Below are 12,985 nucleotides of genomic sequence, written 5' to 3' on the forward strand. Positions count from 1 at the left end.
CACCTGAGCAGTTTCTGGACCACTTCCCGCTTGCGAGGTCTCAGGCTTCCTCTTCTCCCATTAGGAAAGTATTAAGGATTCTTTACTTCCATGTAGACTCTGCCCTCTAATGGTGAACAGGGTCCTCTAAACCCACTTGTTGCACAAATGAAAACCCAAGCATTGTCTTCTCCCACAGATGGAGTCTGCTATTGGTTTTGATTTACATTTCCCTAATGGCTAGTGATATTGGGCATGTTCATCTATGTCTTGACAATTGAGATTTCTTCTTCTGAGAAACATCTATTCTGATCATTGCCCATTTCTTACGTGTACATTTTGCTTCTTGTTTGGAGTTTTTCCAGTTCTATATATGTATGTTCTGGCTATCAATCTTTTGTCATAATCAGAGTTTTCAATGTTTCCTGCCATTCCGTCCATTGTATCTTCACTCTGTTGATTACTTTGTTGTGAAGATGTATCTTAATTTGATATGCTCAAATTTGTATATTTTATTTTTGTTACTTGTGCTTTTGGAATCTTATGCAAACTGTTGTCTCTGCTAATGTTTTACAGTTTCTCATATGTTTACTTAGGTTTTGGGTTTTTTTTTTAACATACATAATTTTATTACAAAATTTTTTTTAAAAAAACAACACAGAATGCAACATCCTAACAAAAAATCCAAATTTACAAATGATACTAATTCCTACAACTTTGCTGCGCTACCATACACAAGTCAAGAAATTAAAGAAACCATTAAATATTTAGGAACATTCAACATCAGAAGCTTTAAAATCTAACTGTATGTAGTAGCCCCTCAAAAAGCTACAACCTGCATTTTTTAAAAAAAGTATTTTCTCTACAAAGAATCTTATCAGCTATACAAAAATCTGTACAGTTTTTTTATACTGAAGCTAATATTGAGCTGCACTTGAATTCACATTCTCAGCAAAACAACTGCCTGAGCACACACGCACACTCCACACTCATCATTACAGGATAGCCATTTATTCTTCATCTTCATCCTCTTCCTCATCATCTTCATCTTCTTCTTCTTCCTCTTCTTCCTCCACATCTTCAGGTTCATTCTTCTTGTTTGAGCCTGTGGGCCTACCAGGGCCCTTCTTTCCCGCTTCACTTTTGCCCTTGGCACGGTATGCAGCAATATCCTTTTCATATTTCTCCTTTAGCTTAGCTGCTTTCTGTTCATATGGTTGTTTATCTTTGGCTGAGTGTTCAGACCGCATCTCACCCAATTTTTTTGCAGTGTCCCCAATGGACAGGCCAGGGTGTTCACTTTTGATCTTTGGGCGATGTTCAGAGCAAAAGAGAAAGAAGGCAGATGGTGGTCTTTTAGGAGCATTGGGATCCTTTTTCTTTCCCTTCTTATCACCCTTGGGAGGAACGTAATTTTTCATCTCCCTGTCATAACGAGCTTTTTCACTTTTTGCCATATCTTCAAACTTGGACTTTTCCTTTGCAGACATGGTCTTCCATCTCTCCGAGCATTTCTTAGAGAATTCTGCGAAATTGACCGAAGAGTCAGGGTGTTTCTTCTTGTGCTCTTCCCGGCACGTCTGCATGAAGAAGGCATAGGAGGACATTTTGCCCCTTGGCTTGTTGGGGTCTCCTTTACCCATGACGACGGAACGGCGGCCACCTGGTGTGAGTTGTTCCTCAGACTCCTGCAGAGCGGCCAGATCTGACGGCATTGCTTCCTTCCCTCAGCTCCGGCATGAACTCAGGATGTGAGGGCGATCTGGCTGCGACATCTGTCACCCCATTGATCGCCAGGGTTGATTCGGCTGATCTGGCTGGCTAGGCGGGTGTCCCCTTCCTCCCTCACCACTCCATGTGCGTCCCTCCTGAAGCTGCGTGCTGGGTCGAAGAGGACGACCTTCCCCGCTAGAGGAGGACCGGTCTTCGGTCAAGGGTATACGAGTAGCTGCGCTCCCCTGCTAGAACCTCAAAACAAGCTCTCAAGGTTTTGGTTTTATATTTAGACTTTTAATTAACCTTGAGTTGCTTTTACATAGTGTATGAGGTGTTGGGGTATCTTTTCAGGCTTCTACATATGGATAATCACTTTCCTTTAAACCATTTGCTAAGGGGATTCTTCTTTCTCCTGTTTGTTTTCTTTCCTTTATTAAATAGGGGTTGGCTGTAGAAAAGTCAGTTTATTTCAGCTGCCTATTTTTTCCATTGAACTATGTGTCTGTTTTTCCAACAGTGCTAACACTGCTTCTATTTTTTTTAAGATTTCTTTATTTGAAAGGCCAGATGCTTCTTCCAAGTCTCTCATGTGGGTGCCAGCACCCAAGAACATGGTCCATCTTCCACCAATTTCCCAGGTGCATTAGTAGGGAGCTGGATTGGAAGTGGAGAACCTGGTCTTCGAGCAACAACATATGGGATACATGCACAGCAGGACAAGGCATTAACCTACTACACCACAGCATCAAACCCTTCCTTATTTACTTCTGCTGTGATCTTTCATTATTCACTTTTCTACTGCCCCACAACTTGACTCATTCCTGTATTTTTTTTTTTCTGGGTCCTGGAGGATGGTAGTAGGTTGCTTCTGGGATATCTTTTTTATGTTAGTAGGTGCTTGGTAATCTAAAATCATAGTTTTTACTTTCTATATTTCTCTGTTAATCACGAGGACCTTCTAGATGACAGCAGAAAATGCTAGCAGAAATGAGGATATATTAATTTGCTAAGAAAATACCACAGAGAATATGATTTAAATCATGGAATTTTACTTCTCAGAGTTGTAGAGCTTGAAAATATCAGATCAAGGTGCTAATAGGCTCGATTTTTCCAGAAGCCCTTCTCTGATGTGACAGACACATCTATCATTTGATCTGCTTAAAAGCACTTTCTTCAGGTAGAGTTATGTTGGTGGTTAGCACTTCAGTGTTTGAGTTTTAGGGAGGCACATTTCAGTCCACAACAGCAAAGGGGCCCTGTGGTCTACTTCAATGACAGCCATCTCTGCGGAGGATAGAAAGTTTGAAATCAGCATTAGGATTTCTCACATTATTACTGTCAGTGCTATCTCCATCTAATGTGCATTCATGTACACACAAACAAAACTACCTGTACACATAAACACATTCAACAGTGGAAATGCCTGATGGTTGTGTACAGATAACATCAATATAATAATCCATAAGATGGCCTATTAGCAGACATTAAAAGAGAATTAGAAAGAATGACAACAAAATCTGCAGTTACCTATATTTATGTCTATATGTATGATATTCAGTATTTATAGTTGCTAAAAGATGAATACTGATGTGTGGAAATAAAAGCTAAACCTTACCTTGCAATATTGCAGCCTAGTCTACATGAAAGATGTCTTCCTAAAACCATTCACTGGGCCCACTCTGTGGCATAGTAGATTAAGCATCCACCTGCAGCACCAGCATCCCACATGGGCACCAGTTTGAGTCCCTGCTCCTGCACTTCCAATCCAGCTCTTTGCTAATGGCCTAGGAATGCAGTGGAATATGCCCTGAGTGCTTGGGCCCCTGCACCCATGTGAGAGACCTGGAGGAAGCTGCTGACTCCTGGCTTCTGGCACCTGGCTTCAGATCGGCCCAGCTCCAGCCATTCTGGCCATTTAGGGGTGAACCAGTGGATAGAAGACCTCTCTTTCTCTTCCTCTCTATATCTGTCACTCTGCCTCACAATAAATAAATACATTTTTTAAAAACTTTTCCCTTTTTAAATTTCTTAATTGTTTTAAAGATTTATTTATTTATTTATTTACAAGTCGAGTTACAGACAGAGAGGAGAACCAGAGAGAAAGAGGGAGGTCTTCCATCTGATGTTCACTCCCTAATTGATTGCAACTGCCAGAGCTGTGCTGATCCGATGCCAGGAGCCAGGAGCTAGTTCCAGGTCTCCCAGATGGGTACAGGGGCCCAAGGACTTGGGCCATCTTCTACTACTTTCCCAGGCCATAGCAGAGAGCAGGATCAGAAGTGGAGCAGCTGAGTATTGAACCGGCCCCCATATGGGATGCTGGAGCTTCAGGCGAGGGTGTTAACCTGCTCCACCACAGCACCAGTCCAACATTTTAAATTTCTGATACTCTAAAGTAGCAAAGGACTGCATTACATCTAGGAAAGATGTATTTAAAAATTATAAATCTAGTGCATTTTAGCAGAAGTCCTAACAAATACTTCTGATTTTCTCAACATTATGTATAAATAAATGATAGAATGAGTCATTGTCAGATTAATAGAAGAAGTTTGAGAGGATTGTCTCTCTCTCAATTGTGTTGAATAGTTTGAGAAGCATTAGTTCTTTAAAAGACTTGTAGAATTCAATAGTGAGGCTGTCTGATCCTGGACTTTTCCTTGTTGGGAGGGTCTTTATTACTCATCCAATCTCTGTCTTGGTTTTTGATTTGTTTAGCTTTTCTATGTGTCTTCATGACTCAATTTTGGTATATTGTGTATGTCCAGGAATCTGTTGATTTTTCCTCTAGGTTTTCCAATTTGTTAACCATCACAACAGATGCCCGCATCATATATTGCAGTGCTAATCTGAGTTTTGGGTACTCCACTTCCAAATCAGTTTCATGTTAATATCCCTGGGAAGCAATGGATAATAGCTCAAATTCTTTCCTTCTTGTCATCTAATTTGGAGAACTGTAACCTCAATGGGGACTTGAAACCTGGTCTTGCACAGTGGTAGCCATATAGAAAGTGAACCAGCAGATTGGAGATCTCTCTGCTTCTCTTTCCTTCTCTCTTTGTCTCTGTGTCTCTCTGCCATTTTTTATCATATTAAAATATTTAATTACTTATTTGAAAGAGTTACAGAGAGAGGGAGAGACAGAAATCTTCCACCACCTAATTCATTTTTGAGATGACTTTAATAGCCAGAGTGTGGCCAGGTTGAAGCCAGGAGCTTTTCCTCCGATGTGCGTGGCAGCATCCCAGCCACTTGGGCCAACTTTCCCTGCTTTTTCAGTCCATTGGTAAGGAGCTGGATCAGAAATGGAATAGCTGGTACTTGAACTGGTGCACGTAGAGGATGCCAATGTAACAGATAGCAACTTTGTCCACTGCACCACAACCACCAGCTCCTCTTTCTGCCTTTCCAATAAATAAATCTTTTGAAAAAGAATTTAAGGTAGTAAAAGTAATCATGACTGAGCAATGACAAATTTATTGAAGTGATCGACTTTCTTAAAGGTCTATTTATGAATTTGAAAGGCAGCACTAGAAAGAGAGAGTGGGAGAGATGGATCTTCCTCCTGGTTTGTTCGCTCCTCAAATGGCTGCAGTGACTGTGGCTAGGCCAGACTGATATCAGGAGCCAGGGGCTTCTTCCAGGTCTCTCACATGGGTGCAGGAGCCCCAATATTTGAGTCACCCTGTGCTGCTTTTCCAGACACATTAGCAGGGAACTGGATCCGTTTGGAGCATTAATGTCTATGATACTCTCCTTGCAGTTGAAGGATTTAGAATCCATTTCAATTATGGGTGGGCCAAGTACAACAGCTCCCAATTGTCCAAGGTTTGGATTAGATGGGTTCTGAGAAATTTTGTTAAAATAGTTATTAATCATAACTCTCAGTTTAAGCTTTTCTTACCCAATTTTCATGTTTGCTGATGTTTATATCTATGGGAAAATTGGGTCTCTGGATTGCAACCAATGAAAGCATCCAGACTAACAGTAATAAGGTCAACAGTCAGCAGAATGATGTCCAGCTGAACTGAAATAGCTTTTCTTATTTGGTAGAGGGGTTACCTCCTGCATTATACTGACATACTGACATAGACAGTAGATATTGGAGCCTGTCTCTTCTGCCAAATGGAGAATGCCGCATTTTGATCCATCATATATATATTTATATATTATAATATATATTATATATTTCTATACATAATATAGAATTACATATAATTATCATAAATATATAATATATAATTATATATAAATATTATATATGGATTTATTTATATATAAATATATAATTATTTCTGATCCAGCTCCATACCAATGGATTGAAAAACCAGTGAAAGATGGTCCAAGTGCCTGGGTTGCTGCCACACACATTGGAGGAGGAGCTCCTGGCTTCAACCTGGCCACACTCTGGCTATTGAAGTCATCTCAATAATATATATATATATGATATATATAATAGTTATAATACATTATATAATATTATCTGTTTATAATTATTATATATTATATAATATATGATAAAGCATAATATATTTTATATATGAATATATTTATATACATAAATATATATAAATAAATGTAAATATATATATATATAGAATTTATTTACGTATTTGACAGGTGTACTTACAGACAGTGAGAGGAAGAGACAGAGAGAAAGGTCTTCCATATGCTCATTTACTCCCCTAATGACTGCAATGTCTGCAGCTGGGCCAATCTGAGCTAGGAGCTTCCAGGTCTCCCACATTTTGGCAGGGACCAAAGCACTTGGAACAGCTTCTACTGCTTTCCCAGGCTATTGCAGAGAGCTGGATGGGAAAAGGAGAAATGGGGACTAGAACTGGTGCTCATATGGGGTGCCAGCACTGCAGGTAAAGGATTACACCACTGCACCACAGTGCTGGCCCCAGTCTATCCTTTATTAAGGAGATCTCAGTAATCATGTTCAGGTATTGCTGTCCTATATTCATGGCCAAAGTCCTAGCAGGCAACATGGTTTGGAGAATCGTAAGCACAAGGTGTGTAGGAGACTTCATTTCTCATACAGCACAGTTAATAACAAGGTTCCAAGAGGGGAAATTACTTGCATCATAGTCTTTGAGAACTAATGGACATCACAGGTGATCTAAAGAATTTAGAAGGTTTGTGAGCCCCTAGAGTGAAAAAGTCACTGGGAGCACAAGGACAGTGCCTAGAGTTTATTTTGATGGATTTTAGCCCCTTTCATTGGAGGGAGGCCCGAAGAAGCTGGACTGATTAGTAAACCTCAGAAGTGTCTTTTCAAGGTGAAGGCAAACTGAGACTGAGGGGTTTTTGGAAAAACGTTGAACAAAAGACATTTCCCACACGTGGTTAAGACACATCATTTATCTACTGATTTTCATCAGATCTGTTAACATTAGGTATAAGGTACAGTGGACATGGTGGATGGCATATAGCAATATGATTTTAGTAATATATCATGAGGTGCTTTTTTTAAATGGATTTAGCAGGTAAAATTGGGCTACCTAATGGGATGTAGCTGGAATAATCACCTTTTTGTTAAATAAATCTGAGGTAATAAATGTTAGTGTATGAAGACATTGAGTTTTCTTTTATTCGGCCTTCTTGGTTATTTTAATCTGGGATCTGCGAATTCTCATTTTCTTTATTTTATTCCTCATCATGTCGGACCAACTCTGCTGCTTTGGGGATTTTTTTAGTACATCTGATATTTGGAAATTTAGACAATAGTATAGTTAAAATGAGATGTACCAAGTAAAGTATTTATTTTTATTCTGATACATATTTTGGAATTCTTCTAAAATTCCTATTGAGTATCCTTGTTAAATTTAGTTGCATCCCAGGTTAAGACTTATTGGAGGCAGGCTCCATGGCTCAATAAGCTAATCCTCCACCTGCGGTGCAGGCACACCAAGTTCTAGTCCTGCTGGGAGAGCCAGATTCTGTCCCAGTTGCTCCACTTCCAGTCCAGCTCTCTGCTATGGCCCAGGAGTGCAATGGAGGATGGCCAAAGTGCTTGGGCCCCGTACCTGCATGGGAGACCAGGAGGAAGCACTTGGCTCCTGGCTTTGGATCAGCGCCATGTGCCAGCCACAGCACACTGGCGGCAGCGGTCACTAGGGGGTAAACCAACAGAAAAAGGAAGACCTTTCTCTCTGTCTCTCTCACTGTCCACTCTGCCTGTCAAAATAAAAAATAATTTTTATAAAAAGACTTATTGGAGCCACTTTAGTGATTATACCCATGAAACTTTGTTAATAAATGCAAATAGAACCTGGGAAAATTGATGTATATCTTATGCTGTAGAGACTTAAGATTGAACATCTTTTTTTAATCTTTTTTAATTATATAATTTAAAAACAAATTTTAGATTTTTTTTTTTACTTTACTAAGTCACAGCTCTGGCCCCATTAATATGACTTAACAATGTTTTTTCCTCTCAGAATTATCTCTATTGTTTCAGTTAACTGCATGCCTTTTCTTTACATTCAGATTCCCTCAGCTGTCAAAGCTTATTCATCTTAATTCTGTTGTTCCTATTTCCCTCCCTTTTATTCTGTCCCTAGGCTAATTGAGATCATGATTCTCCATTCCTTCTGTGTGGTGTCACAGTAGGCTTGAAGTGTTCTTTTTCTCTTCTGATTTCTAAAGAAAGAAATTATGTATTCCCCCAGTTTAGATATTTTAATAATGCACTCTAAAACAAAGGTTAAATGTTCTTAATTTGACAAGAATTTTCGGGGCCAGTGGTGTGGCATAGTGGGTAGAGCCACCACTTGCAGTGCTGGCAGCTCATATGGATCCAGATCTCTGCTATAGCCTGGAAAGCAGTAGAAGATGGCCCAAGTCCTGGGCCCCTGCACCCATGTGGGAGACCTGGAAGAAGCTCCTTGCTCCTGGCTTTGGATTGGCACAACTCTGGCCATTGCAGCCAACTGGGGAGAGAACCAGTGGATGGAAGACCCCTCTCTCTTCTCTGCCTCTCTCTGTGCAACTCTGACTTTAAAATAAATAAATAAATCTTTAAAAAAAGATTTTTTTCTAATTTTAGATTTGTTCTACTTCATTGCCACTTCAGGGTGTGTGTAAGGAGTGCATATCCAGTTTTTCTATTTTGGAATTTTGGGATTTTGTATTAGCTCTGCTGTGTATTCATTTTTCTTGAGCATTGGTGATATCTTCTCCTTAGTTGTATTAAGAGAGAGAGCAATAGCCCTCATGTCTTTTTAGGTAAGTAAGACATATGAAAAACAGAGCATTCAGTATACATTCATAGTATTTTGACTTGTTCAATTGATTTTCCTGACCTCCCTTGGATATTCTTGGTCTTTGCTGTACAACTTTCTATACTCATTAATTCTTTGATATTCCCAAATCCAGAAAATGAATGACTCAACAGCTGTGTTCCTGTATTTGCTGGGACTCAGGGTAAGAAGCAAAGTGGAGGTGTTCAGGAATCTAAAGTTACATGCTACATAGCAAAGCACATCATTTCCTATACAAAGTGACTGGGAAATCCAGAATCTTTTGCACACATATTGGATCCTGAACTATTACTGGACTATTCAGTAAGATTTTAATGTATTTATTTTCTGTGTGTGTGTTTGTATTTCTAAATAAACTCTGCTGGGCTACTTAACATTAACATGTATTGCAGAATTCTTTCATCAGTTTTTACTTTTAAAAAATTTCTCTTTCAGTTTTATGGGAGAGGGTAGAAGTTTCCTGCTATGTAACTGAAAGTTCATTCATTCATTAAAGTTAAAAATATTTGTTGCAAATTGGTAGAATACTATTAATTCTCATGTGATTTACATGAAACTAAATACATTCTCTATTTTGTTTTGCTTAAAATTTCTGCATGTGTGGACTTCTTTTTTCCTTCTTGCCCCAAATCCCTTTGTGTATTGGGATGGCAAATGGGTTTTACACTGGAGAAAACATGTTATTTTGGCAAAGAAGTACTTAGCCTTCCTGCTTCAAGTATTCAAATATTGCATTGGAAATCAGTATATTTGTTTACTGTACAAATGTCCTTCATACAATTTTGTAATCTTCTGGGATGGGAGAGGAAGCAGGAAATAGGAGGATTATGGGTGGGAGGGATGTTTTGGGGGAGGGGAAGCCACTGTAATCCAAAAGCTGTACTTTGGAAATTTATATTTATTAAAAAAATTAAACAATTTTGTAATCTTCATCTTCCTTTTTATTTCATCCTTTTTAAAAAAAGATTCATTTATTTTACTTGAAAATCAGAGTTACACAGAGAAGGAGAGAGAGAGAGAGAGAGCAGTCTTCCAACCGCTGGTTCACTCCCCATTTGGCCACAATGGCTGGAGCTCTGCCAATCCAAAGCCAGGAGCCAGCAGCTTCTTTTGGGTCTCCTATGCAGGTGCAGGAGCCCAAGGGCCTGGGCCATCCTCTACTGCTGGATAGTAAGTCTTACTTGCCTAAAAAGATGGATAGTAATTTGAGTAGCCAGGACTTGAACTGGCACCCAATTGGAATGTCAGCACTGCAAGCCACAGCTCTACTTGCTACTCCACAGCATCGGCCCCCTAAATTCTTATGAGTATTGCTACACGATTGGAATTTATAATTGATAATGCTGAACAATTGAAACTGTCTTATTTACAATTGTAGGACTGGATATGGCAGTTCTACTTGAAGTAAAGTATGTAGCCTGCTTATTGTATGATTTTCGGAAAAGCATGTATTTATATATAACAGCAGATCTGTTAATCATTTAAAAGTGAATTGTCATGATTACCCAGATGTAAAGAATGCAATATGTGCTAATGAGTTAGCAGTCACAGACATTTAGAATTAGAGGGATTTTAGAACTTTTTCAATACTGCAGTTTTTATGAAAAACTAATAATTTTTTTTATTTGACAGGTAGAGTTATATACAGTGAGAAATCAGAAAGGCCTTCCTTCCATTGGTTCAGTCCCCAGATGGCTGCCACAGTTGGAGCTGTGCCCATCCAAAGCCAGGAGTCAGGTGCTTTCTCCTGGTCTCCCATCCGGGTGCAGGGCCCAAGCACTTGGGCCATCCTCTACTGCCTTCCCGGGCCATAGCAGAAAGCTGGACTGAAAGAGGAGCAACCAGGACTAGAACACTTTGCCCATAAGGGATACCAGCACCACAGGTGGAGAATTAACCAAGTGAGCCACGGCGCTGGCCCCCGATAAATTTACTCTTAACAAAATATCAAAATATCTTATTTAGTATAAAGTTAGTAGTGAAAAGAGACTACCTTGTTGAACACAGAAATTTGAGATTATATTTCTTGGTATTAATTTGCATCTTAAGGCTTATTGCCTAGTTTATTTCAATATTTCAATCTAATATTACTAATAATATCTTGTACTTAGTGGTTCACTGTGTGCCAGACAATATTCTTTTGATTTTTTAAAAGATTTATTTATTTATTTATTTGGAAGTCAGAGTTACACAGATAGTGAACAAGAGGAAGAGAGAGAGTTCCTCCATCTGCTTTTTCACTCCCCAGATGACCTAAAAGGTCAGAGATATGCCAATCTGAAACCAGGAGCCAGGACCTCTTCAGGGTCTCCCATGCAGATTCAGGGGCCCAAGGACTTGGGCCAACTAACTTCCTACTGCTCTCCCAGGCTATAGCAGACAGCTGAATGGAAAATGGAGCAGCCTGGACTTGAACCGGCCTCCATATGGGATGCCCCCACTGCATGCAGTGGCTTTACTAGCTACACCACAGCACTGGCCTCAAGACAATGCTCTAAAATGATGCATTAATTATTCCCAAATATTGAAAAGTGGCATGGTACACATTTGAATGTGTTGTTTTGTACTAGTTGTAGAAACAGTTTAAAATATATTTAGATTTAAAAATGTAAGCTTTGATCTAAAGGTTTACTTTCCCTTAAGGTGCCTGTTTGGAAACTGAGAGATCATTGAAGTCTCAAGATAGAGTACAACTGATCTTATCCAAGCCTCCTTTATCACATGAGGATGCTAAATGCCAAGCCCAGAGAAGTAAAGTGAATTGTTCAAGGTCACATAGGTAAGTTGTGGCAGGGATAATTCTGTATTAGCATTAGGTATCCTGATACATAGGCCACTGTTCTGTCAATTTTGTACTCCTTCTGGAGTTAAAGATTCTAAGTTGTGGAAAATTGAATTTGGAAATTTAGTGGTTGCTATGTTGTTATGGTGAGAAATTTCTGTGTATAGCTATGAGTTGCTTAAATTTTATTCAATATATTTTTCTAGTATGTTTGCTATTTATTTGAAATGTATAACAAATAGCTTCATCTATTTGCCAAAAGAATTTTTTAAAGATTTATTTATATTATTTGAAAGTCAGAATTACACAGAGAGAGAAGGACAGGCAGAGAGAGTGGTCTTCCATTCACTGGTTCACTCCACAGTTGGCCTCCATGGCTGGAGCTGTGCTGACTGGAAGGCAGGAACCAGGAGCCTCTTCCTGGTCTCCTATGCAGGTGCAGGGGCCCAAGGACTTGTACCATTTTATAGTGTTTCCCAGGCCATAGCAGAGAGCTGGATAGGAAGTGGAGCAGCCAGGTCTTGAACTGATGCCCCTATGGAATACCAGCACTGCAGGTGGCAGCCTCACCCACTATGCCACAGTGCCAGCCCTTGCCAAAAGAATTTATAGAAGCTATTCCATATATACACTTCACAATTATTTAGTTACTTGACATGAACTATCCCTGCATATTTGAAAATTTTGAATGGTATCACTTGGGTTTTAAGAATGTTATATTTTAGGTCTCTTAATATTTTTAGTGATGATGTTTTAAAGGCCCTTCCTGTTTTATGAAAAATGATAAGGATTTTGTTTTACAATGGCCATAGTATTACTACTTAAAGCAATAGATTAAATAACACTTTTAAACAAAGTCATTTAATACTAAATTCTAACACACTGGTATATTTTAAAGTGAGAAACTGGATTTCTTTCAGATATTCTAAAGAAGAATGATAATCAAAATTGAAGACATCTACAGTTTTTAATCACTTGTTTTAAATATTGGTCATAATGGTCCAATTTTGAGTTTAATTTTAATTAGCTTTTAAATGATTCAATATGTTTTATAGAAAAAATTCGGAGAACATAATTATATACTCAACCTCCCTCCCTTCTTTTTCCTTCTTTGTCATTTTTTTTAGCTTATGAAATGACATTTTCAGTTTACATTACATTAAAAACGGTTGTTGAATCAAGGGACAAGTTTAACAGGAAAAAAGCAAAAAGATCGTAATTTAGAGGGAATACAGACAATGGC

The 12,985-nt window shown here is 38.9% G+C and overlaps 1 long non-coding RNA gene across 1 annotated transcript in view; it reads left to right on the forward strand.

Moving 5' to 3' along the window:
• Positions 1 to 11,742, forward strand: part of LOC149119973 (uncharacterized) — a 30,432-nt gene extending 18,690 nt beyond the window's left edge. Inside the window, exon 3 of the long non-coding RNA XR_016227076.1 lies at positions 11,604 to 11,742. This is a non-coding gene — a long non-coding RNA (uncharacterized LOC149119973). The remainder of the gene's footprint in view (positions 1 to 11,603) is intronic.
• Positions 11,743 to 12,985: the final 1,243 nt, after the last annotated feature.

Source organism: Oryctolagus cuniculus, chromosome 21, assembly GCF_051225735.1.
Source record: "Oryctolagus cuniculus isolate XC-2025 breed Fujian yellow rabbit chromosome 21, ASM5122573v1, whole genome shotgun sequence".
NCBI lineage: Eukaryota > Metazoa > Chordata > Mammalia > Lagomorpha > Leporidae > Oryctolagus > Oryctolagus cuniculus.